This window comes from Mytilus californianus, unplaced genomic scaffold (assembly GCF_021869535.1).
Source record: "Mytilus californianus isolate M0D057914Y unplaced genomic scaffold, xbMytCali1.0.p SCAF_8, whole genome shotgun sequence".
NCBI classification, from domain to species: Eukaryota; Metazoa; Mollusca; class Bivalvia; order Mytilida; family Mytilidae; genus Mytilus; species Mytilus californianus.
Genome location: NW_026262734.1, coordinates 39,236,510 through 39,262,402, shown reverse-complemented (window position 1 = coordinate 39,262,402; position 25,893 = coordinate 39,236,510). Strand labels below are relative to the sequence as shown.

The following is a 25,893-nucleotide window of genomic DNA, read 5'->3' as shown; positions in this document are numbered from 1 at the left end:
TTTTTCTTAACCTATAAGCAATAGGTCAGCTTGATTTGTTGGATGGAAGGATTGTAAGATGTTCATGTCTGCCTGGCATGGTTCATCTGACCTTGACCTCATTTTCACGATTCATTGGTCAATGTTTAGTTTTCTTGGTTAAGTCTGTTTCTTAGAAGCTATATAAGCAATAGGTCAACTATATTTAGTGTATTGAATGATTGTAAGGTGTACATGTATTTCTCGTTTGGTTTATATGACCTTGACTTCATTTTCTTGGATCATGTTAAGTTTATGTAATAGTTGTAGTAAAGCTTTCATTTAGGACTATCAACATAATATCAATGGTTAGTAAAGAAGGCGAGACATTTCAGCGTGTGCACTCTTATTTATAGCCAATCAACAATATTGTATTGTAAACATGAGTTACCTCTCGTAGATTTGGAGTTTTATACGAATCAATAATATTGACATCATTAATCTTTATGATTACGATATTTGCAACTTTATGATTGTTGTATGATATTACATAATTAATTATTATAAGTATTATAAATAAAATTATTTTAATGAATTCATTATTAATAAATGCAGATATAGCATTTATTATATACCGTATGTAAAGTAAATCAGTAGTAAAAACATATACACAGATACACATATTAATAATAGATCACATTCCAAAGTAGTGTGTAATTTAAGGATAAACATAAAGATAAAATAAAAATTTAAGGACAAACCAATTGTAAAAGTACACGTGACACCGATGTCAATTTCACTGACTGTAAATATTGAACATTTTCTACTTGCAATACACTTTACTTGCTAATTAGTTAATAACAGTTAAAAGTATTATTTATTATTATATTTCTGTATTATATAATTTGTGATATTTCGTAAAAGTACATACTTATGTTATATGAAATAGCTAGTTTAATTTATATATGTTATACTGCTATTTCAGAGTTGTTTTATCTACTGGTAATGACACATCAGAACCTTAGCTTTCGTTAGTTTTATAATTCCTTAGCATAGGAAATCATCTACTACACTTGTAAGATCATGTTCTGTTTTTAATAAAATGTAATACAGCATGAAGCTTATATATTTATCTACAAAATGCAAGAAAATGGTGCTCGGCAAATGATACCTTCTTACGATAAAATAACAATTTAAGATGGACAAGATGGCAATTTTGCCGTATTTATGATTTTTTTATTGGTTACAAGAGAAACTTTACAAATGTATGTGATAGTAAAAATATAAGAAAATAATGACAGATATAATGTTTATTGCTTATCTTGTTTGATTTAACATAGTTTAACTTAGTTTTAATTGAAAATATACTACAGATCGGAAGTAGGCCTGGAAAGACTCCTTTTAAGACCCAAAATTTAGCATTTTTCAATTTGTTTAAAATATACAGTCCGCCAAAAGTTAAGCACCACCTATTTTTATTGCATCGAAATTTTTTCATTTAAAAAAAAATCAGTTAATCCTCGAAAAAGAGAAAATATTCATGTAGCAATTTTGCTAACATATACCATAAACAAACCGTAGACTTAAGTTTTTTCACGTATGCAGGTTCTACGCATTTGAAATTTGCGTTCATAGAAATAGTGAAAATTACACAAATCAGAAACGGAACTTAAGTTTCACTGTGATTTTATTTTTTTACAACAATTAATCACCCAATATCATGGTATGTTCGGCAAATTTAATGTCAATATTTGAGTCAATAGGATGTGTAACACCCTCTCTTTCGGTACAGTCCCATAACACGGAGTCTCATACTCTGTACAAGCCTTCTGAACTTAAGTTGAGCAAATGTATTCCATTCAGCAACAATTGCGCTTCTTAAATCGCTAAGATTTTGCAAAGGCGGATCTCTGCGATTGAGATTTCTGCCAATGGCATCCCAGACATGTTCGATAGGGTTCATGTCTGGAGACATGGAAGGCCAAAAGATAGTGTCAATGGCTTCTTGCTCTTTGTACTCGGTTACAATCCTTGCCCTGTGTGGTCTAGCATTGTCGTACATGCACAAGGGTCTTGAAGCAAGTGAAGGATTATCAAAATGAGGGACTACAATGTTTCTAAGCACCAAATCCCTGTATGTCTGTCCGTTCATGTTACCCTGCAGAATATGCATACCCACCTTACAACAGTATGAGTAAAAACCCCATACTGCAACACCACCAGCAACGTATGCAGTCGTTGGGCAAATGTTGTTTTGGTCATTAGCAGTTTTATTTCCACGACAAATTCGTATTCTGCCGTCTATTGGTCGTAACAGAAACGGTATCCGGTCGTTCCGTCCCCAAACCGATCCGGCCCTAAGTCGATCCGGCCCCATAATAAAATATGAATAAACTATATTGACCTTGGAGGATTTTTAACAGTATAAATGGATTTTGCAAAAAGTATCGATGATGGATGACAACAGGTAAGTGAAGTATTGGTGTACCAGTCAAAGAATTATTTTAAATCGATACGAAACTGAGTGTGATTGTGTCTGTTTGTATAGCAGCTTCAACCTGAGACTACTATAACACATGTGTTATAGTAGTCTCAGCTTCAACATATTAATATGAAGTTATTTTCCATGATAACTTTGAATGTCATGGCGATTTTTATTTTATTTAATTCACACACAGAATAGCTACATTTCTCAATTTGAGAAGTTTTAAGAACTTAAAACAAAAACAAAGTTTGTATATATCAGCTTGGGGATCGGCTTGTACCGTTGTGTATGTATCTATTAATTTTGTTATTACACAGGATGAAAGACTTGTTAATTGTCAATTGAAAGAAAATGCTAATTACTGCTGATTAATGTTGATGTCTGTTGATTGTACTAAATTCTGTTATATACGTTTTTATTATATTTATACCCAATAATCTTGAAAACTTGTAATGAAAACATAATCAACCTACTTGTTTTATATTCATCTAAAGAAAATATTTGTCAAAGGCCATTTTTTTTACCGTACACCTTTTACATAATAATAAAATTCATAATCATTTATGAATCACAATTAATATATATCTTTATTTTTATTCCTTATAAATATATTTTTTTATTGGGGCCGGATCGACTTTAAATATGGGCCGGATCGATGTTGGGCCGGATCGACGTGGGACGGATCGACTTGGGCCGGATCGACGTGGAGCCGGATCGACATGAAACCACAGAAACTGATTCTCATTTGACCAATGAACATTTTGCCAGCTTCTCATGTTCCAGCGTCGATGGCCATTAGCCCTTTGAAACCTGATTATACGGTGCCTGGCTGTTAGGGCAAGTCTCTTATTGACAACACGACGTGCTCTTAGCTAGCCTCTATGAAGTCGACGGACCAATGTTCGAACACTAACATGACCACCTTGACGCCAGTGGTGTCTAAGTTGTTGGGCAGGAGTAAATGGATTGGCTTTAGCAAAACCAATAAGGAGTCTGTCATCACGATCGGTAGTTAAACGGGGTCTTCCGGACCTTGGTCTATCATTTACAGTTCCTGTGTCAACATGACGTTGTAAAAATCTGACAATGACGGTGTGTTTAACATTGAAATGGTTAAATATGCAACTAGTGCTCCTACCGGTATTTGACATGTCAATTGCTTGTCAAAGTTCAGTCACATATAACTTTCCCCTTGTCATATTTCACAGTGACTTGGTGAAGGTCAAATTTCACCTGTACGCGGGACAGTAGGAAGATTGTTTTAAGGCATCGAAACAGTGTATTCGAAAAAGTGCAGATGACCTTTAATAAAAAATTGCTTGGCGTGTTTATCGGAGTTCATTTTTTTTTGTCGTAATGAATTTTCTTAGTGTATGTTATAGGCAATTCATAACACCAAACATAAATATTTTTTTCGCAATAGTTAAAAAAATATTGCCAGTTATATTAAATTAGGTGGTGGTTAACTTTTGGCGGACTGTATACATGTATTAACTTATCGACTTATTGAAGTCACTTTTCAAAAGTAGAATACTTCAGTTACTTTAAAATCATTTTTAATGGGCTGTTTTTTTTTACAATACTATGAACATTCAACAGGTACTATCATCATTAATTTATGTAAAATTTCTGAAATCTTCACAATTTTAGCATGTGTGCTAATTTTAGACGTTTTTTGTCTAAAATGGATATGGCCACTTTTGTTCAGTCTTGATATTTAAATACATGTTGTATTTGATGATATTACAAACACATATAAAAATTGAGACTGGGTGCTTCTTACCTAAAGAAAAGGGGGTCTATCTTTTTATATTGGAATTAATCTTTATAAGCTTTTTGTCAAATATCAAGCAGATGCTGAGAAAAGTGTTACTTAAATTTTGTGACGCTGCCATGAATGACAGATAGTGATCCCTATGTAGCTTCTGGGATAACAGTCAACATAACAACAATGTTAAGTTTCCTCATAGAATGTAATCTCCAATAACTTGAGGCATGTGAATAAGACATGTAGGATGTAGTTAGCCTATTACTACCACAGAGAAACAAAAATATTTCAAATGGAAATAGAATTTATTTTATACCTACAAGAATAAAAACAAATATACAGATAAATGGTTCAACTGTGGTGCAGACATTTTCATTAAAATGGTTATATAATTATTCAGGCTGTTTGCTTATAATTTTACTGTCATATAATATTAGTGAAGTCTGCCATAAAGAGAAACATGCATCACGGTCTGAATACATGCAAACAGTGATAAGATCTGAAGCCAGGTCGGATGACTATTCAGGTCTAAGTTAGTAGGTATGCATCAATAAATAAGAGCTTCAGTCAAAAAACATCCTGTTGTAATATTGACTGTGTTTCGTCTGTTTTCCTCTTTTCTACTACAGATTAGAACACTTTATCGACTTGTGTTGTGCAGGTACAATATAATTCAAAATCAAATCAATAATTTCTGATGATAATTTTGTAGAAAAAGCCATTGTACTTTTTGATACACCATCCCATGCCAGATTCAATTGGTTTCATAATGGTGGATACTTTCCATTTCAAAGGAAATGCAAGCTTCTGTTGAGTTTCTCCCGGTCAGAAATGTTACATGTATCTGTTTCCCAATCTGATGCTAAATATTGTGAAAAATTAGTTGATGCTGTGAATATACTCCTATGAGAATCTGAGCATCTTTAATTTGGCTTTCATCTCCATCTAAAAAGATAAAAAATAAATCTACAAATGTACTTTAAAAAAATAATATATCCCTTATCAAATTAACATGATTAAAGATAAATGAATTCTCAAATATACAATGTCCATGATATATGAGATTGTTATGAAATCTATTTGGTTTGGACCCAATGAAAAAAAAATATATAAGATATCTCAACTGGTGGAGTAAAATCATTGCTTTACCACATCTAGTATATCTGATAAAACCTCAATGTCTGAATGCAAAAACTTAACCAAACCATTCATGCAGAAATTGTAGGCCAACGTGACCTTATCAATAGTAACCATGTTGTACTACCCAAGATATCTATCCACTAGCTATAGTCAAGTATCAATGTAATACCATGTCTATTATCTTACAGAGAGACCTAAACACACAAAATTAACAAAGTTGCTCAAGTGGAAAATGTAGGTCAACATTACCTTTATAAAAGTGAATCATGTTGGACTATCCAAAATCAATACACTGGTTAAGTATCAAAGCTATACAATTTTGTACCCGAGATATTGACCTTAATGCAAAAAACTTAACCATGTCACTCATGTGGAAAATGTAGGTCAAGGTGACCTAATTTTTATCATTTACCCTATTGCTCTACCCTAAACCTATCCACTGGTCAAATATCATAGCTATACTACATGTTTCATGACTATATCTAGTGTCACTTAAGTGAAAATGTAGGTCATAATGACCTAGTTATAGATGTTTATTAGGAAATTCTACTATGAGGTCCTTGATTGAATCCAAGTCCATGATAAAACTAATACAAAGCTATACCCAGTACTGAAAATTCAGAAATTATTGCGTGCATTAATAACTGCGATTTTGTAATGTAATTTTAGACTGAAGTGCGAATTTAATTTTTGCAATTTTCAGAAAAATCCTGTTTAATTCATATAGTAAATTTCAAAATGTGAGTTTAAATTAGTGCGATTATAACCCTGTCGCATTTTTCGCAATAATAAAACATCACAATAATTTCAAAATTTACAGTAATATTTTTGACATTATCACTTTTTTGGTAATGGTTAAAAATTTTACCACTGGTCGTCTCATGATTCCCTAACCTCCAGCCCTTCCCACTAAATGTATCTCTGTACATTTTACAATCAGTTTAAAATGTTCAAAATGCCTTTCAATTACCCCTATAACATGTGTAAATAAACTATGTGGGGATGTATAAGAACCCTGTCACATCCGATCTCTGATTTTGTTAGATGTATTTATGCTTCAATCTGATGAGTTAAGCCTCAACTGACACATGACTGATTTCTTATGTTGTACTGTTACATTACTGTCCCAGGTTAGATGAGGGTTGGCGCCTTCAAACGAATTTAACCTCAAAGTGGTTGTTGTTTGTTGCTGTATACCATATTTGTTTATCGTTAATTGTTTTGTACATATGTTTACTCATTCTAAATAGTTAAACATTTGTGATTTCTCAAATTCTGGGCCTTTGATAGCTGACTATGCGGTATGCATGGGCTTTGTTCATTGTTGAAGGCCATACAGTGACCTATAGTTGTTAATTTTTATGTCATCTAGTCTCTTGTGGAGCATTGTCACATTTGCAATCAATTCAAATCACTTCTTTTTTTATAAATGCAATAACATTCTCATACATGTATGTTTTCTTACCATAATCTTTTTTGTATCAACTATGATTCCTCCATCAGCTACCTACTGTTTGTCTAATCTTGGTAAAACACTGCTTGCAGAGACCTACAATGTATGCCTTTGTGAAAAAATGGAATAATGCAGCCAGTCAATGGTACCATACACACTAAAAACATCAATAAAACATGATCATGTCAATGTCCAGATGAACAATATTTCAGGTGTGAACAATCAATCAATTTATAAACCTGTTGTTCTACGGCATGATGCCAGTGAATAAATTATAATAGACAAATCTGTTTTATCAAATTAAAGGTTAAAACTAATTTATTTACAAAAAGGCATGCCTCATTCGAATACATGGACATGATGGAGACATTATTAAAGTCAGTAAGCAGAATGAATATCAAGACTACATGTAAAACGTCATACATCTTCAAGTGAGAAACTCACCTTAGATTTTGTGCTTTCATTTCAGACAAATAAAAGGGGAACTGAGATTTTAGTGACAAATACAAAACAAGTTCAACCTCACTACATTTATGTGTGCCCTTTCCAACTTAGGAATATATTGTAGGTTGGTTTTTACATGTACCGCCGGTATGTCCTTCTTTCAATAGAAATTTATAATTTACAATTTTTTGTATCTTGACCATATATACATGTACATGTAGTGCAGGTTGGTTTTTTTTTATATTTAATGATTCATTTCTGGTAATTTACAGCTCGCAAACTTTTTTTTACATGAATTAGATGGTGGTTGTGCGTGTTGCATATATCACATATCTACATGTATTAGAAATAAATGCCTTTTTCCATATGTATATACATGTATATATGTTCATCGTATCACATAATTATATACCTCGCCACTACCGGTAAGTCATGCATATGTGGCAGTTTAAAAAATGAATCTTTTCATAATACAGTGGTGGATTCATCCAGGGAGGGACCGGTGGTCAAAATAATTATGACGTCTTGAAAGGCCATTTTATTTTATGGCTATGCCTATGGCGCCTGCATCATTTCTACATTATTTCTAGTTTATCCTGCACAATGACAATCATTAAGACGCTTGATGAACGTTAATAGTGCAGGGATACAGGCGATCCCCTCTATCTGGTACATGTAAACGACGTCATAAAGGCGCGCATAATTGACGAGTTTTTTCCGGTGAAGGATGAACTCGAAAGTGGTATATTAATGCCGAGGTGACAATGGCTCCAACCCGTTCCTTCAGTGCGAAGCTTTAGATGGAATGGCGGACCAGTTTATCTGCTTTTCATCACTGGAAGCTGCCATATTGCCAGTAAAAGATTTCCACTAAGGGAGGCAATTTAACCACAAAAATAACCTTGAGGCTACCTTTGGGTAACTTAATGTTAAATTGTGCAAATTAACAAGAAAAAAAAAAACATACATTTAGTCAGAAATATTTTTCAACATAAACAAGTGTGGACACAGATGAATGTGGATAGTATGTTTGGATGTTTGACAGTGTTTTATATGACAAAAGGAGTTCTATGTTTTTCCTATATGTTGTTATTAACTGTGTTGCACGATGACAACCAACCTGAGCATGAGGAGTGTTGTTTATTTAATATTTAGATTTTATGTTCAAGACTGGCATGGAAGAGACACTAATTGCATTAATTACCAAATGATTATGATAGAATATTTTCCACATCTTTGATTTTGGATACATTTTGTAGCTAGGAGAGCAACACAGAATAGGTTCATTTTTTCATGTGATTTTTTTTTAAATGGGAGATGATATCTGAGAACATGATATCAGGAGGCTGTAATTCAGTGGTTGTCGTTAGTCTATGTGTTACATAATATTTGTTTTTCGTTTATTTTGTGTACATAAATAACATAAATGACTATGTGTTATGGGCTTTGCTCATTGTTGAAGGCTGTACGGTGACCCGTAGTTGTTAATTTCTGTGTCATTTTGGTCTGTTGTGGAGAATTGTCTCATTGGCAATCATACCACATCTTTTTTATATGTATTTGCTCACTATTTGTATGGTTCTATTTATATTACTTTGTGGTGGATTGTAAGTATCATTAGTAAAATATTTTGTTAAAATGTCGAAATTGTTTCTCAGATTAGAAGACATTTATTGGTTTTTAGTAATGACAATGCCTGACATGATGCTTGGGGCTAGAAGAGCTAGAAAGTAAACTTCTGTGTTGTTTTTTATCAATTCTTTGATAACATCTCCTCCAAAGCTGGCCGAAGCAAAAAAAAGTTTTGACCAATATGAAAATGATATCAACAAAAAAACCTTTGTGAGCATGCTTCAAAGACTCATAACTGCTCCAAAAGTAATCTGATAGAATTTCAAGCATGTCAAGTGGGTATTATGAAAATCTACTTAATATGTCTAAATATCAAAAAAGTTATAGTATTCAATATGAAAAAGGTATTGCAAAATTATTCTCTTTTCAATTTTTTTTGTTATATGGATACAAATATAAATGATACCAATACAGTATTTGTTATGGTATGAAAGTGTAGTAATTAACATTTACTGTAACAATGTTAATTCACACAAATTAAGAAATAAACAAATGAATGAAAAATGTTGAACATGTACAATGAAATATAGTTTTAGAAATCAATTAGGCCAGATAGGCCTTATAAATTTTGCCCCTTTTTTTTAACATACTGAATGACCATTTACACTCAGAACCGAGTCATCAGTAGGCAGTACAGATGTATTAAAACAACCTAGCATCATATTGCTAGTAGTGAGTGTAGCATTGTCGGGTAAATTTGTTCTTTTTTTTAAATTTGGTTAATGGACAAAACATGTTTGGTTCAAATCATAATAAAATGCTTTTATCTCCTTATTACTTACATTGTACATAGAATGGATACTACCCTGACAAATCCTTGTACATGAGAGTTGTCTGTCAAATCTTTATTTCACAAAGAATGAATTGCATAACAATGAACTGAGCTCAAAGCAAAGCACTTTAATAATACACTTAGACAAAGAGCTCAATCCAGTGATATACTTTGTACTACAGGTCCTTCATGAACATCCTATCCACCAAAACCATATCTCACAAACATGCCATACTACATGGTTGGATCAGAGGTCCTGAAAAAGACATGAATTTTATTATCGTATTTTAATTATATATACACAGGTTAAAAGTTATATACTCCAATGGCAGTCTTTCCTGCTAAAATGTCATGTGTAGAATGTGATATACCATTTTTGGGTCTATATGGGTACTGTCCTTTATATTTATTAGGTCATTTTGACACAGCAAAATATATAGAAAATGTTAACTTTGATCTGGAAATTGAGTTCTTTTTCGCAAAATAAACCCACTAAAACTAAACTTTGAATGCAAAAGACCCCTAAATGGCTAACAGATATTGCTATAAAGAATAGTCCATGATGATTCTTGTTATTAAAGAGTTCATGAAATGTACACCAATTCTGTCAGTTGAATGGACTAGAATGAGATAAGTTATATAAACATAAAGGTTTTTTCAACAGTTGTGGTGTAAATTAAATCAGTTTTATTTTATGATTGACATATTTAAGTATATATGTAGATCATTGGCTTTTCAACACATTGATATTTTACAATATCGATTATCTATTTATTGTTATGTTGTTGGTATTTTTCACCTTCCTAAAACAGTTTTAACGCAACATGAACACAAGCTTGATAGATCTTGATAGGGTGTCCTCACATATTTTGACGTTGCTGAAAAATTTTGGTTGACATATGTATCCTCTTCTGATCATTTTTCGTGCTATTAAGAATGCATACTGTCGTCACAATTTCCATTGAAAGGCATGCATAGTACAAATTCATATGATGTACGAAAACATATGATCTGACCATATACATGTACATGTATGTATAGGTTATCAGCTTTTCTACACATATTAGCCAGTAAGCCGCAATGAACCTATTATGGCGAGTCAGCGCAGCTAATGAGCTAAAATGAATCAAATTGTGTCCTCAGTGGGGGATATTGTAAGGGATCTATATGAAGAAAACCTGATCATCTGTTTATCGTTCTATTTCTGGCTTTTTCACCTCCCTAACTTGGCCTAAGACAGTCTTTACAGACGAGAGGAAGCTTGATAACTACTTCTCACACACATGTATAGATTATCGGCTTTTCTTCACGAGTCATGAATATCAAAAATGTTAGCCAGTGAGCAGGCCCGCAATGAACCTTTTTAGCGAGTGAGCCCAGCTAATGAGATAAAATGAATCAAATTGTGTACTCAGTCACAGTTCACTGTGCTTAAACGGCTGTGGGTAACTTAAGTTACCCACAGCCCAAGATGGAGCCGCCTGGCTTCGGTAAGAAACTTCTCTCCTATATAATAACAATACAATGAAAACAACACAAATGTTCAGTAATTAAAAAGTTGTATCAATCTTTTAGGGAAACACCTACACATAAAAGATGATTAAATACTGCAAAATAAACGATCACATTACGATTTTCGAAAACACTTAGGATGTCCGTAACTTGAAAACAACTTGTCCGTAACTTTTTTCATTATACCAATAGGGATGTCTGTAACTTTAACGGGATGTCCGTAACTTTAACATGATGTCCTTAGCCTGGGACATAATATATTATAGTATAATAGTCCCAGCTGTAACTTTCAAAGAATCGGAATTCGTGCATGGATGTAATAATTAAACATATTATGGAAATTGCATCGAATATATAATCAGAAATAAAGTAGATTTCTAGTATGATATAATTCTTTTGTGAATACCATGATTTCTAGTATTGTACCCAGCTAATAAACTCGAATTTTTTTTTAAATTACATTTGTTAGTTTATCTAGTGACATAGATACCATGTTTATCACTCAATCAGCCAACACAATGGAACTTCAAAATTTAGCATAAGGAAACTAGTTTTGGACGAAAAGTCAGGACATGCAGCTTGTAAATCCCACCACTTCCCACTGCAGATATCACAAATTTCAGATCAAATTACTCAATAGATATAAGAAGATGTGGAATGAGTGCCAATGAGACAACCCTCCATCCAAGTCAAAATTTATAAAAGTAAACCATTATAGGTCAAAGTACGGTCTTCAACACAGAGCCTTGGCTCACACCGAACAGCAAGCTATAAAGGGTCCCAAAAATTACTAGTGTAAAACCATTCAAACGGGAAAACCAACGGTCTAATCTATATAAAAAACGAGAAACACTTAATTATGAACCACATCAACAAACGACAACTACTGAACATCAGATTCCTGACTTAGGACAGGTGCAAACAATTGCAGCGGGTTTAAACGTTTTAATGGTACCAAACCTTCACCCTTATCTGAAACAATAGTGTAACATCACAACATAGAAAAACACACGATAAAATATCAATTGAAATGGCTTAACTCAATCAAAAGACATATTAACACCGGTGAACATACACTGAACAAATAAATTTGATCTATGATACAATGCAAATACAAAATAAATAAACTAAGGGAAGAATAACATGTTATACCGCTGTGAAATGTTTAACAATTTAAGAATAAAATGCTTCGCTGAGCGCAGCTGGATACGACCGCAGAGGTCCAACCCTGAACATTTGGGGCAAAAATGGACACAATATTCGCGCTTGATACAGGTCTGAATTTGGATTGTAAATAAATATTTGACACATAATAGGTTTCTGACACCATATAACAGTAGTCAAAGAACTTAGAATTGGTTATATGATCTGAATTTATATTCAATTTTTTGCTTTTGTGCAATACACTATGCTGTTATGGCAAAAAGAAATAATATTTGAAGAAATTTTCTTTTAATTTCTGAAATCTGAAATGAAAAAAAAATTGCCCCCACAATTTCTTCCCCCCCCCCCTAAATTTTTTTTTCACCTCCCCCCTCCAACCCCTTTTCCAAAAAAAAAAGTCTTTCCCTCAAGATATGGTCATAATCTCAATTCCAATTTCCAATGGAGTTTGCAACCATAACTACCAATTTAAATACATCATAAAAGTCTTAAAATAGAAAAAAAAATCCCCCCCCCCAAATTTTTTGAACCCCCTTATGATGCATCACCCCAAACTCAATCCCAGCCTTCCCTTTGTGGTATGGTACCTTGCAGTATATTTTCAGAGAGATCCATACACTTGAACACAAGTTATTGTCTGGAAACTAGAAAAATGCTTTTTTTTGGCCCCTTTTGGCCCCAAATTCCTAAACGTTTAGGGCAATTACCCCCAAACTCAAACCCAGCTTTCCCTTTGTGATACAGAACCTTGTAGTACAATTTTAGAAAGATCCAAACACTTACACACAAGTTATCGTCATGAAACTAGAAAAATGCTTGTTTTCTGCCCCTTTTTTGGCCCCTTACTCCTAAAATTTTGAGGCAATTACCCCCAAAATCAATACCAGCATTCCCTTTGTAATATGAAACCTTGTGGTACAATGTCAGAGAGATCCATACACTAACACACAAGTTATTGTCTGGAAGTTACAAAAATGCTTATTTTTGGCCCCTTTTGGTCCCTATTTCCTTAACTGTTGGTACCATAACCCCCAAAATCAATCCCAACCTTCCTTTTGTGGTATTGAACCTTATGGTAAAATTTCATAGAGATCCATTCACTTAAACTAAAGTTATTGTGCGAAAACCATTGTGTCTTCAGACGACGACGACAACGCCAACGTCATACCAATATACGAAATTTTTTGCGGTCGTATAAAAACTGCAAAATTTCCTTAAATTTACCAATTCAGGGGCAGCAACCCAACTATGGGTTGTCTGATTTGTCTGAAAATTTCAGGGCAAATAGATCTTAACCTGATGAACATTTTTATCCCGTCAGATTTGCTCTTAATGCTTTAGTTTAAGAGATATAAGCCAAAATCTGCATTTTACTCCTATGTTCTATTTTTAGCCATGTCTGCCAGTAAGTTGGCGGGCCAGATCATCGGACACCTTTTTTAAACTAGATACCCCAATGATGATTGTGGCCAAGTTTGGTTAAGAGGAGAAGATTTTTGTAAAAGTTAACGTGGACGGACGACGACAGACAACGGACGCCAAGTGATGAGAAAATCTCACTTGGCTTTTTAGGCTAGGTGAGCTAAAAATGGACCCTTATTGGTTATATTTCTTAAACTCCCAAATATAGGTCTTCACAAAAATGGAAATATAATGATAGTCTTGATTGATAATGCAATATGGCTACAAGTTAATTGTGAATTCTAGCCATAAAAATAGGATTCAAATTTCCTAACCTTCATCACAAGAAATCCATTTGCAGACGGTACTTTTTTGATATATTGTTTGATTAGGCGTGAAGTATTTGCCACAGTTGACTGGACATAAATTCATCTAATTTTCATCCAGTTAAGCGTCCCATGTAGTCCACTTATTTTAATTCAAGGACTTCTAGAGAAAAATCTTCCATGTCATACATCCAATTAAACTCTGAAACTTTTGTTTGATTCACCTGATTTCATTAAATATTTAGCTATTAATGAAACTGACTTTAAATTGACATTTTCATAATAATATCCCTATGTTCAATCCAAGAGAATTAAAACTATTCAATTATAAAGGTGTTGTGAGCAATTCTCTTTTCATCTCCCACATCATGCACATTGTTTTCTGAACTAGAGATTAGACTAGTATTTTGTATTTTGTTTAACCAAAGGGTTTAATTTTCTCAAGAATGAAATAATTATTTCCATAAATTGATAAAGTACATGAGTACTTTGAAAATGGGCTGTTATCACAATTAACATCAAAACTTACAACAACAAAAAACTCTGTTCAATAAACAACATTCTAAATTAAAAATTCAACAGTGACATTTAAAATAAAGTTTTGAAAATCAATGAAAGGGAAAATAGTACATTTGTATCTAATAATAATTGGTCATGTCACATGATGACTTTATAAATATCACATGGAGACATAAGAGCCAGTTGAAGCCTGCCTCTGGATGCGGGATTTTCTCGCTGTGTTGAAGACCCATTGGTGACCTTCGGCTGTTTTCTGCTCTTTTGTCGGGTTCAATGTTGTCTCTCTGACACATTCCCCATTTCCATTCTAAATTTTATTGATCAATATCACATGATGACTTGATCAATATCACATAATGACTCGACCAATATCACATGATGACTCAGATAGACTTAATCGATATCACATGATGACTAAGAATCTATGTGATCTTTATAACAATGTGTTAAATTTTTGGAAAAAAGAGCAATGGAAATTACATAACTCAATATAATTTGTACTAAACTTTATTTAATTGCTCATACGCTGAGTTTTAGGTAACAAAATTGGCTGATTCATGACAACTAGAGCCAATGAGTTGTATATGCATTTGAAAAGCTATATATAACTTATAACTTTTAAAAGTACATAAAGTAAATTATTCATCAAGCTTAATTATGCTCACAGGTATTACAGTCTCCAGCTATTACACTTAACAAGGTATTACAGTCTCCAGCTATTACACTTAACAAGGTATTACAGTCTCCAGCTATTACACTTAACGAGGTATTACAGTCTCCAGCTATTACACTTGACAAGGTATTACACTTAACGAGGTATTACAGTCTCCAGCTATTACACTTACACTCTAAAAAATGTGTTTAGAGCCTAAACACTTTCATAAACACATTTATGAAACCGATTTTTGACATGTTTTAAATCTAAACATGTTTAATATTTAATGTGCTAACAGCCTAAACGTGTCAAGCTATAAAGTGCTTAGACTGTAAACATGTTTAGCTGTAAAGCGTTGAGACTAGAAACACGTTTAGCTAAAAAGTGCTTAGACTGTAAACATGTTTAGCTGTGAATTGTTGTATCTGGAAACATGTTTAGCTGAGAAGTGTTTTGTCTGGAAACACGTTTAGCTGTGAAGTGTTTTGAATGTAAACATGTTTAGACCATAAAGGGTCGTGAAGAAACATGTTTATCATTTTATTGTGAGAAGCCGTTACTTCATTAGGCCCCAATTAAACTAATATTCCGGAAGGCTTGACTTTAAAACGTATGATAGCTCTCAATAAAACAGGTTTTCATACCATCACAAAAAGGAGCCAATGCATCAAACTAAGAAACTGGAATTTCCATATCAAATTGAATGTGACCAATACCTTTTCAATCTCAATGAGTTTTTTCTTTAATTCAATTCACGTCATTCGACTATTGCATTTTTTCTTCATTTCAAATATTCGTAAAACAGTCTAGAACTTTTGAAATGAAATTATCATTATACTAATTCTAGCTTTAAAAACAAAATTACAACATATAAAACAAAGGAGTTTATGTTATCATTTATTTCCAGTTTATCATTGAACACAATCAAAAATAAATTCATATCAAGGTACATGTACATAATATTGACCAATCTTCTACTTGTACCCCATCCTTACAACAAAACAATTTGAAAATGTCCTGTTTTCATTTTACAGGCCAATAAGAGCTTCTCCTTTCTTAGTACCCAACTGCTGGTCAATGGCCTGAAATATAGAAAAATATTGATTAGCAACTAAGTAGAATTAATCTAAAAATATAAGAATACGAACTACAACACCAAAAAGTAAAAGCATGATTTAAGATCCAGATAACGACATTAGGACCGTGGTATAAAAACATAAATTTACTGATGAATTAATTGATATTTTTTAATATAAAACTTCTTTTCATGCTTAATATTATTCATTTGATCAAATATATATTGGCATTTTTAAAATCAAATACACTTTTGATTCTTACCTAGCAGCATATTTGCTACTGTTCTTTATCTCCTCTTTTAGCATGCCAAGACAGATGATGATTTCCTCTGCACTTTTCTCATCTAAAATAAAACAATACATATCAATAAAATTATAAAAAAAATCACAACCGCTTATAACTATTGAAATAAACAAGCATCTTTCTATTTATTTTGAGGAAATGTTGATTGTGCATATCGGAAGTGCTTACGAAAACAATGAACTCGATATGACACTGGATTTGCGAATGATGCACCTCATCCTGATAAGACTCGGCAGATTCCGCTACCCTTCATGTTCCATTATAATCTGCCGAGGAGTACCGAACGAAAATTATCCTCACAAACTCCTTTCCAAGAACATATATAAATAAAAAAATAAATGCAAACTTGCATGATAGAACATTTAACAACTCTTATCATCTATACACAAGATAGTTTGAACACTTAAAGCTCTTACAAGCACTTGTTTCGTGGGATGGTACCCCCTTTTCTCTCCTGCATTGACTATACGGTAGTGTACTTGTAAATAATGCTTATAACTGTCAATAATCAGTTGAAATTGGCAGTACAAAATAAAAGACAGTATAATCATAACTCCTTACCTTTCTGAAACAGTCAAGTTACGGTCATTTATGGTCAGAAGTAAACAGCGTGGCCTTTGACTTCGGGTTCTTTGTTTCTTCTTCCCGCTCAAAAATTAGCACGTGATATGAATGCCGTATTCGGCCTAAATGTGTTGTAATTCTAAACGTGTTTAGGAAAGTGCCTAAATATTAAAAGTGCTTAGAATTTAAACACGTTTAGCTTTATATACTTGACAAAGTAGCTAAACATGTTTAGCACAGCAACATGTTTATTGAAAAGTGCTGAGAGCCAAAACATGTTTCTTGCGAAGTGCTGAGAGCCAAAACATATTTATTTTTTTATGATTAGAAATTAAACACTTTTCTAAGCACATAAGTCTTGCAACACGTTTAAATTCTAAGCACAATTTTTACAGTGTAACAAGGTATTACAGTCTCCAGCTATTACAGTTAACAAGGTATTACAGTCTCCAGCTATTACACTTAACGAGGTATTACAGTCTCCAGCTATTACACTTAACAAGGTATTACAGTCTCCAGCTATTACACTAAACGAGGTATTACAGTCTCCAGCTATTACACTTAACAAGGTATTACAGTCTCCAGCTATTACACTTTACAAGGTATTACAGTCTCCAGCTATTACACTTAACATGGTATTACAGTCTCCAGCTATTACACTTGACAAGGTATTACAGTCTCCAGCTATTACACTTAGCGAGGTATTACAGTCTCCAACTATTACACTTACCGAGGTATTACAGTCTCCAGCTATTACACTTAACAAGGTATTACAGTCTCAAACTATTACAATAATAATTATTATTGAAAATTTTAACATGATCAGGAAAAGTATCGATAGGATTGTATGAAATGTCATTCCTTTTCACAAAATTACAATTTTCAGTTCCAGAGATACTTTTCCTAAACAACTGAAATAATGAGAATTCTTACATACTGTTATGTTAAATAAAATGCTTCGCTGAGCGCAGCTGGATACGACCACAGAGGTCCAACCCTGAACAGTTGGGGAAAAATGGACACAATATTCGCGCTTGATACAGGTCTGAATTTGGATTGTAATCAAATATTTGACACATACTAGGTTTCTGACACAGAATAACTGTAGTCAAAGAACTTAAAATTGGTTATATGATTTGAATTTATATTCAATTTTTTGCTTTTGTGCAATACACTATGCTGTTGAATATGAACCCCCCCCCCCCCCCCAAAAACAAAAATATTTTGAAGAAATTTTCTTTTTAATTTCTGAAATCTGAAATGAGAATAATTGTAGCCACCCCACAAATTTTTATTTACCCCCCCCCCAAATTTTTTTCAACTCCCCTTTCCCTTATTCCAAAAATTATCTCAATTCAAATTTCTAATGGAGTTTGCAACCATAACTACTCATTTAAATACATCATAAAATATTAAAATATAAAATGACTTACAGTCATGATTATAATTAATATCAATTAATAGTAACTTCTAAAAATAAATTTACAGCTAATCATCTCAAGACAATCATTTCTTAATACATAATTTACAAGCAGTGTAAGGGAGGTAATCAAACATATATACAACAGTATCATTTAAATGGATTGGATTACCTCCCTTACACTGCTTTTAAATTGTCTAAATTGTCCTTAAACCATAAAAACCCTTGTTTTTCCCCCTTTTTTGCCCCTAATTGCTAAATGGTTTGAGCCATAACCCCCATAACCATTCCTTTGTTGTATGGAAACTTGTTGTATAATTTCAGAGAGATTCATACACTTAAACACAAGTTATTGTCTGGAAACTGCAAAAATGCTTATTTGGGCCCCTTTTATGGCCCCTAATTCCTAAACCTTTGGGGCAATAACCCCTAAAATCAATCCCAACCTTCCTTTTGTGGTTATAAACCTTGTGTTAAAATTATATTGATTTCTATTTACTTATACTTAAGTTATTATCCGGAAACCATCTGTCTTCCGACGACGCTGACGACGACGACAACGTGATACTAATATACGACCAAAATTTTTTTAATTTTTGCGGTCGTATAAAAATGAATTATAACTATATTTAAATTCCACATTCTTGGTTCATCAAAATAATTAAATGAGAATAGACAAGATATCAATAAGACAGGAAATCAGCAGGAAAAACCCAAAAGATGTTAAGAGGTTTTCTATAACAGACAAGTGTCTTTACCATGAATAATGTCAAGCTTTAAATCACCGTAAGTACACAAATATGTTGATAATAAATCTAAGAGACTCTTCCTTAAGGATGCACACCTCTGAGGAGCCAATTTTTTTAGAATTAAACTTTTTTTTTCTTTACCTGATTTTTGGGTTTATATGACTGTAAAAAAATAATTGGTGAAGAAAAAATCATATGGTGGTGCACTTCTTTTTTTGCTACGGCCCTTTGAAAGTACCCAATTTTGATGATTTTCCCATTTTTGGGCTATTATCGTGAAAAATACCACAGTTCCACAATTAAACTTTTTTTCATACTTTCAATAAAGATGAAGTGGACCATTCTGTATAAATTTAACTTTAAAAAACTATAGGTAGGTGTTAATATAAGAAAGTTTTATTATATTTTGATGTTATTTCTTGTCAAATTTACCGTGCTGTCAATTTTGTAAATTTGTGATTTTTCTCTATTTTAAGAACAAAATGCATATTATTTCAACTTCTCTGTTATAAATGATTGAAAATATACATATCTAAGAAATTTGAAATGAAAAAAATGATATTAGATGTACATGTTTCTGATAAAATCATTTGTTGTACCCCTCATCCATTTTCTCAAAAGTTTGGCTAAAAAGACTGACTTGATTGGTAATAAAATTTGAAAAATTTATAATTCAAAAACTACTTATTGTAGATAACACAATTCTTTCACATAGTTAAGTTTGATTATAACTTTTTTTAGATTCATTGATATTTTCCACTTGTATCACATGTTTTGGAAATAATTCCAGAACAAGATTTCAATGAGACTGAAACATCAGAAGAATACATCCTTAAAAAAGTTAAAATACTTTCCATGAAAGAAAGAAAGAAAGAGAGAAGCTATCACCAATTTCCTATTTGAAAGAATAACAAATTCCAAAGAATCCAAACCCAGAAAACTAATTGTTATGGAATCTGAAATGTATCAGTACTACATACATGTCCACTGACATTGTCATGAACCAGACTACAACGCTACCTTAATCAATGATTGATTGACCCAGAAGTTTTTGCTGGCTTCTTAATGTAATTAAGCACTGTAAATTTGTATTGATATTTATATTAATGCTTCTATAATAAGGGTTATACATAATGTTACAACATTTTAACAAAGGCTTAAGTAGAATTCCATATATGTAGATGTTTGTCTGTAAATATAAGTACAGATTTATCTCCTCTAAATGTTTATATTTATCTGTTCTCAAATTGTTATTTTGCAGAGATTGTTCATCTCTTTTTGTTTTTGTCTACTAAAAATTTGGTGTTGGGAGTAAGATATTTGGTAGTTTGTTGAATGGAACTTCTCAAAAAACTCAAAGCAGTTCAGTGGTTTCTGTATAAATGTGGATCCAGTATTTTGGAAAAAGGGGGCCTTGGGACCCCCAAACTAGGCAACTTTGGAGTGGGATAAAAAGTCTATGTATTAACCATATATGTAGTTCCATAAGAGGTAATTCCTTCTTTAAAGGCTGAACTGTCGGTGCAAACTCAGCATCAAACCCAAAGTATCTCAAGAGTTTTACACATGTAAAAAGATTAACTATACTATACCTGGAGGTTTCTCTTTACCAAAAGGCCACATGGTATTTAATCTACAAGATGTTTAATCTGCAAAAGACAGAAATTTTATTCTTTTTTTTTTAATTTCACAATGTCAACATGTTTCAATGAATTTATAACTCTTAACAAGGAAAACATCATTTCTATATGAAAAAAAAATATGTTTAAATTACCTAGTTATTTAATCAAAATGATAAATCAAAACAAATGTCTAATTAGCATATACCCAACGTATTTTTTTTCACATATGTTAAACAAGCTACTAAAGATATATTTGTTTGTATTATAAATATATGAACAATACTATTTTATTTTAAGCTTTGTGTTTAACATTCTTTTAAAGAGTACGTACCATATCTATATTTGTGGTTAATTGATATTATGCTAGGCATTTCATTACGAAATCAGTATTGTAAGTGTAACATTTTTTTTGCACTTTTGTAAGTAAAGTGTACTAATAAAATTATGAAAATTAGTACAATGCCAAATAAAATGCTCCGCAGGGCGCAGCTTGATACGACCGCAGAGGTCGAACCCTGAACAGTTGGGGCAAGTATGGACACAACATTCAAGCTTGATACAGCTCTGAATTTGGATTGTGATTAAATATTTGACACAGCATAGGTTTCTGACACAGAACTTAAAAATTTTAAATTGGACATTCACCTATTATGGTCCAATATCCAAAATCTAAATACATGGTTAGATTCAGCATATCAAAGAACCCCAAGAATTCAATTTTTGATGAAATCAAACAAAGTTTAATTTTGGACCCTTTTGACCTCAATGTGGACAAAGTTGATAATGGGGCCCAAAAATCAAAAATCTAAATACATGGTTAGATTCAGCATATCAAAGAACCCCATATATTCAATTTTTGTTGAAATCAAACAAAGTTTAATTTTGGACCCCGATTTGGACAAACTTGAAAACTGGGCCCATAATCAAAAATCTATATACATGGTTAGATTCGGCATATCAAAGAACCCCAATAATTCAATTTTTTATGAAATCAAACAAAGTTTAATTTTGGACCCTTTGGACCTCAATGTAGACCAATTTAAAAACGGGGCCCAAAATCCAAAAACTTAATACACGGTTAGAATCAGCATATTAAAGAACCCCAAGAATTCAAGAATAAAACCCCATTGAAATTGGTCAAGAAATAAGCAATTTATACGAAGTATCTTCTTTTGCACAATACTGTGCAATTGAATATTTCTTGCTATTGCGCAATACTGTACAATTGACAATTTCTTGCTATTGCGCAATATTGTGCTATTGGATATTTTTTGCTATTGCACAATACTGTGCAATTGAAGATTTCTTGATATTGCGCAATACTGTGCAATTGAAGATTTCTTGCTATTGTGCAATACTGTGCAATTGAAAATTTCTTGCTATTGCACAATACTTAATATATAATAATTTACACATCCTGTTTGGTGTGTATCTCCTACCATATCATTATTATTTGCTTTTAAATATAAAACAGAAATAACCAACTTAAAATGGAAAATTTTAAAAGAAAAAAAAAAGGAAAAAAAGAAAAAAAAGGAAAAAAAAAAAACAAAATCCTCCCCCCAAATTTTTAGAACCCCCTTATGATTCATCACCCCCAAACTCAATCCCAGCCTTCCCTTTGTGGTATGTTACCTTGCAGTACAATTTCAGAGAGATCCATACACTTGAACACAAGTTATTGTCTGGAAACTAGAAAAATGCTTATTTTTGGCCCCTAATTCCTAAACGTTTTGGGCAATTACCCCTAAACTCAATTCCAGCTTTCCCTTTGTGATATGGAACCTTGTAGTACAATTTCAGAAAGATCCATACACTTACACACAAGTTATTGTCATGAAACTAGAAAAATGCTTGTTTTTTGCCCCTTTTTTGGCCCCTAATTCCTAATATTTTGAGGCAATTACCCCCAAAATCAATCCCAGCATTCCCTGTGTGATATGGAACCTTGTGGTACAATGTCAGAGAGATCCATACACTAACACACAAGTTAGGTCTGGAAGTTACAAAAATGCTTATTTTTGGCCCCTTTTTGGCCCCTAATTCCTTAACTGTTGGTACCATAACCCCCAAAATCAATCCCAACCTTCCTTTTGTGGTATTGAACCTTATGGTAAAATTTCATAGAGATCCATTCACTTAAACTAAAGTTAGAGTGCGAAAACCAATGTGTCTTCGGACGACGACGACGACAACGTCATACCAATATACGCCCGCAAAAATTTTTTGCGGTCGTATAAAAACAATATACTTGAACAAAAATATCAGCCATTTGCAATTATACTTTAAACACAGATAAATAAAAATAATTTTGTTGTTAGGTATACTTGTACAGTTCAGATAGAGAAATGAAATATTTTTACAAAATAAATAATTTTGATATTCATAGTACGAAGAAGTGAAAATTTATAGTAATTCCAAACACTTATCAAAGCTGGTATAAAGACCAGATATAACCCTGAATAACATTAAATTACAAAAAAGCATTACAATTAGTATCAACAGGTCATAAACAAGAAAGTACGATTTGAGAGTACTCGCAGTTACTGGTAGCTAGTTAAAAGCCAAAAACAATTAATAATAAATAAAATGCTCCGCAGGGCGCAGCTTGATACGACCGCAGAGGTCGAACCCTGAACAGTTGGGGCAAGTATGGACACAACATTCAAGCTTGATACAGCTCTGAATTTGGATTGTGATTAAATATTTGACACAGCATAGGTTTCTGACACAGAATGAATCTGGTCTAAGAACTTAAAAATTTTAAATTGGACATTCACCTATTATGGTCCAATATCCAAAATCTAAATACATGGTTAGATTCAGTATATCAAAGAACCCCATGAATTCAATTTTTGATGAAATCAAACAAAGTTTAATTTTGGACCCTTTTGACCTCAATGTGGACAAAGTTGATAACGGGGCCCAAAAATCAAAAATCTAAACACATGGTTAGATTCAGCATATCAAAGAACCCCATATATTCAATTTTTGTTGAAATCAAACAAAGTTTAATTTTGGACCCCGATTTGGACCAACTTGAAAACTGGGCCCATAATCAAAAATCTAAATACATTTTTAGATTCAGCATATCAAAGAACCCTAACAATTCAATTTTTGTTAAAATCAAACTAAGTTTAATTTTGGACCCTTTGGACCAAAATGTAGACCAATTTGAAAACAGAACCAATAAAATGCTTCGCTGGGGCGCAGCTTGATACGACCGCAGAGGTCGAACCCTGAACAGTTGGGGCAAGTATGGACACAAAATTCAAGCTTGATACAGCTATGACTTTGGATTGTCATTAAATATTTGACACAGCATAGGTTTCTGACACAGGATGAATGTGGTGTAAGAACTGGAAAAAATTTAATTTACCTATTATGGTGGAATATCCATAAACTAAATTGTTTGTTAATTTCAATATATCAAAGAATATGTAGAATTCAATGTTTGATGTAATGTAATAAAGTTTTTGTTCAATGTGGACCAATTTGGTAACATGTATAAATAATCAAAAATCTAAATACATGGGAGCCCATTTAAATACATCATAAAGGTATTAAAATAGAAAGTGACATCATAGTCATGGCTAAAAATAAACAAAAATCCTTAATCAGCAACATTTAAAGTAATATCTAAAAATAAAATTCCTTTGTAACCATAAAAGCCCATTTAAATACATCATAAAGATATTAAAATAGAAAATGACATCATAGTCATGGCTAAACATAGCAAAAAACCCTTAATCAGCATCATTTAACAGTAATATCTAAAAATGGAAATTACATCATAAAGGTATTAAAATAGAAAATGACATCATAGTCATGGCTAAAAATAAACAAAATCCTTAATCAGCATCAGCAACATTTTATAGTAATATCTAATCAAAGAGCTGAAAGCTCTGAGGAAAAATGACGCCACTGTCTCTAATATTGTGATATTTTTTATGCAAGTCTTGATTTTCACATACCGTAATAAGTTTAACATTGCAACATGTCTCGTAAGCATATAATTGATATTCGTATATGTGTCTGTTTTTTCAGTACAAATGAATAGGTCAAGACTACCTGAATGATCTACAGTATCCAATTACTACTGGCTGTTTTTTTGTATAAATAAATAGGTCAAGACTACCGGAATGATTTACAATATCCAATGACTACTGGCTGTTCTTTTGTACTAATAAAAAGGTCAAGACTATTTGAATGATCTACAATATCTAACGACTACTGGCTGTTCTTTTGTACATATAAATAAAGACTACCTGAATGATCTAAAGTATTCTAAGTAATGTGATTTTTTTCTTGCAATTACATTTTTCTAAATCAAGAATATAGACTACTAGTATCCTTTTCAAACCAAATGATTATGAAGAGCCTGTTGTTAGCAAGCTCTTATACCCCACATACTCATTAAATAAGTTACTAGTGACCTAGTAATTTCTGTTACTTGAAGCAAATTATATTTCTGTATATTTAGACAATAGTATAATATTGTTTTACTAGTTTTATATCACCTTGAAGATTAGACAAATAGGGATACTCCTTCGATTTTTTATTTCATGTCAGTCAGGTCGCTTTATATGAAACTTGAAACCACTTCTCTGCCATATTGTTATTTTATAACAACTCTGCCCTTGACCATGTTGACCCATGTAATTGATATTCATTCTTTAACCATATATCATAGTCAGTTAGTTTTTGATTTTGCACTCCCACACCACCTTTCATGTCTTTCAGGTCAAATGTCTGTCTCCATTTAAGTTAATGACATTGAACAATGATGGTATTAGTCACAATTTCAATAGTGATAATGCTGTTCTCGTGGGTCACCATATATTCAACTTGGGTAGCATTCCAGTTATTGAAATTTGTGTCAGATTAGAACAATGATCTAGATCTTTAGGAATGGATCTTATAATTTAA

At 32.5% G+C, this 25,893-nt stretch overlaps 3 long non-coding RNA genes across 4 annotated transcripts in view; all 3 read left to right on the top strand.

Annotated features, from left to right (window-relative positions):
• LOC127711201 (uncharacterized) overlaps positions 1-25,893 on the top strand; it is a 221,135-nt gene that overhangs the window by 69,704 nt on the left and 125,538 nt on the right. The window lies entirely within an intron of this gene.
• On the top strand, positions 12,342-18,376 carry LOC127711203 (uncharacterized). The gene is made up of 2 exons (XR_007986590.1): positions 12,342-12,480; positions 18,258-18,376. It is a non-coding gene; the product is annotated as an uncharacterized LOC127711203 (long non-coding RNA).
• On the top strand, positions 15,240-17,896 carry LOC127711202 (uncharacterized). Its single transcript, XR_007986589.1, has 3 exons — positions 15,240-15,340; positions 17,611-17,676; positions 17,743-17,896. It is a non-coding gene; the product is annotated as an uncharacterized LOC127711202 (long non-coding RNA).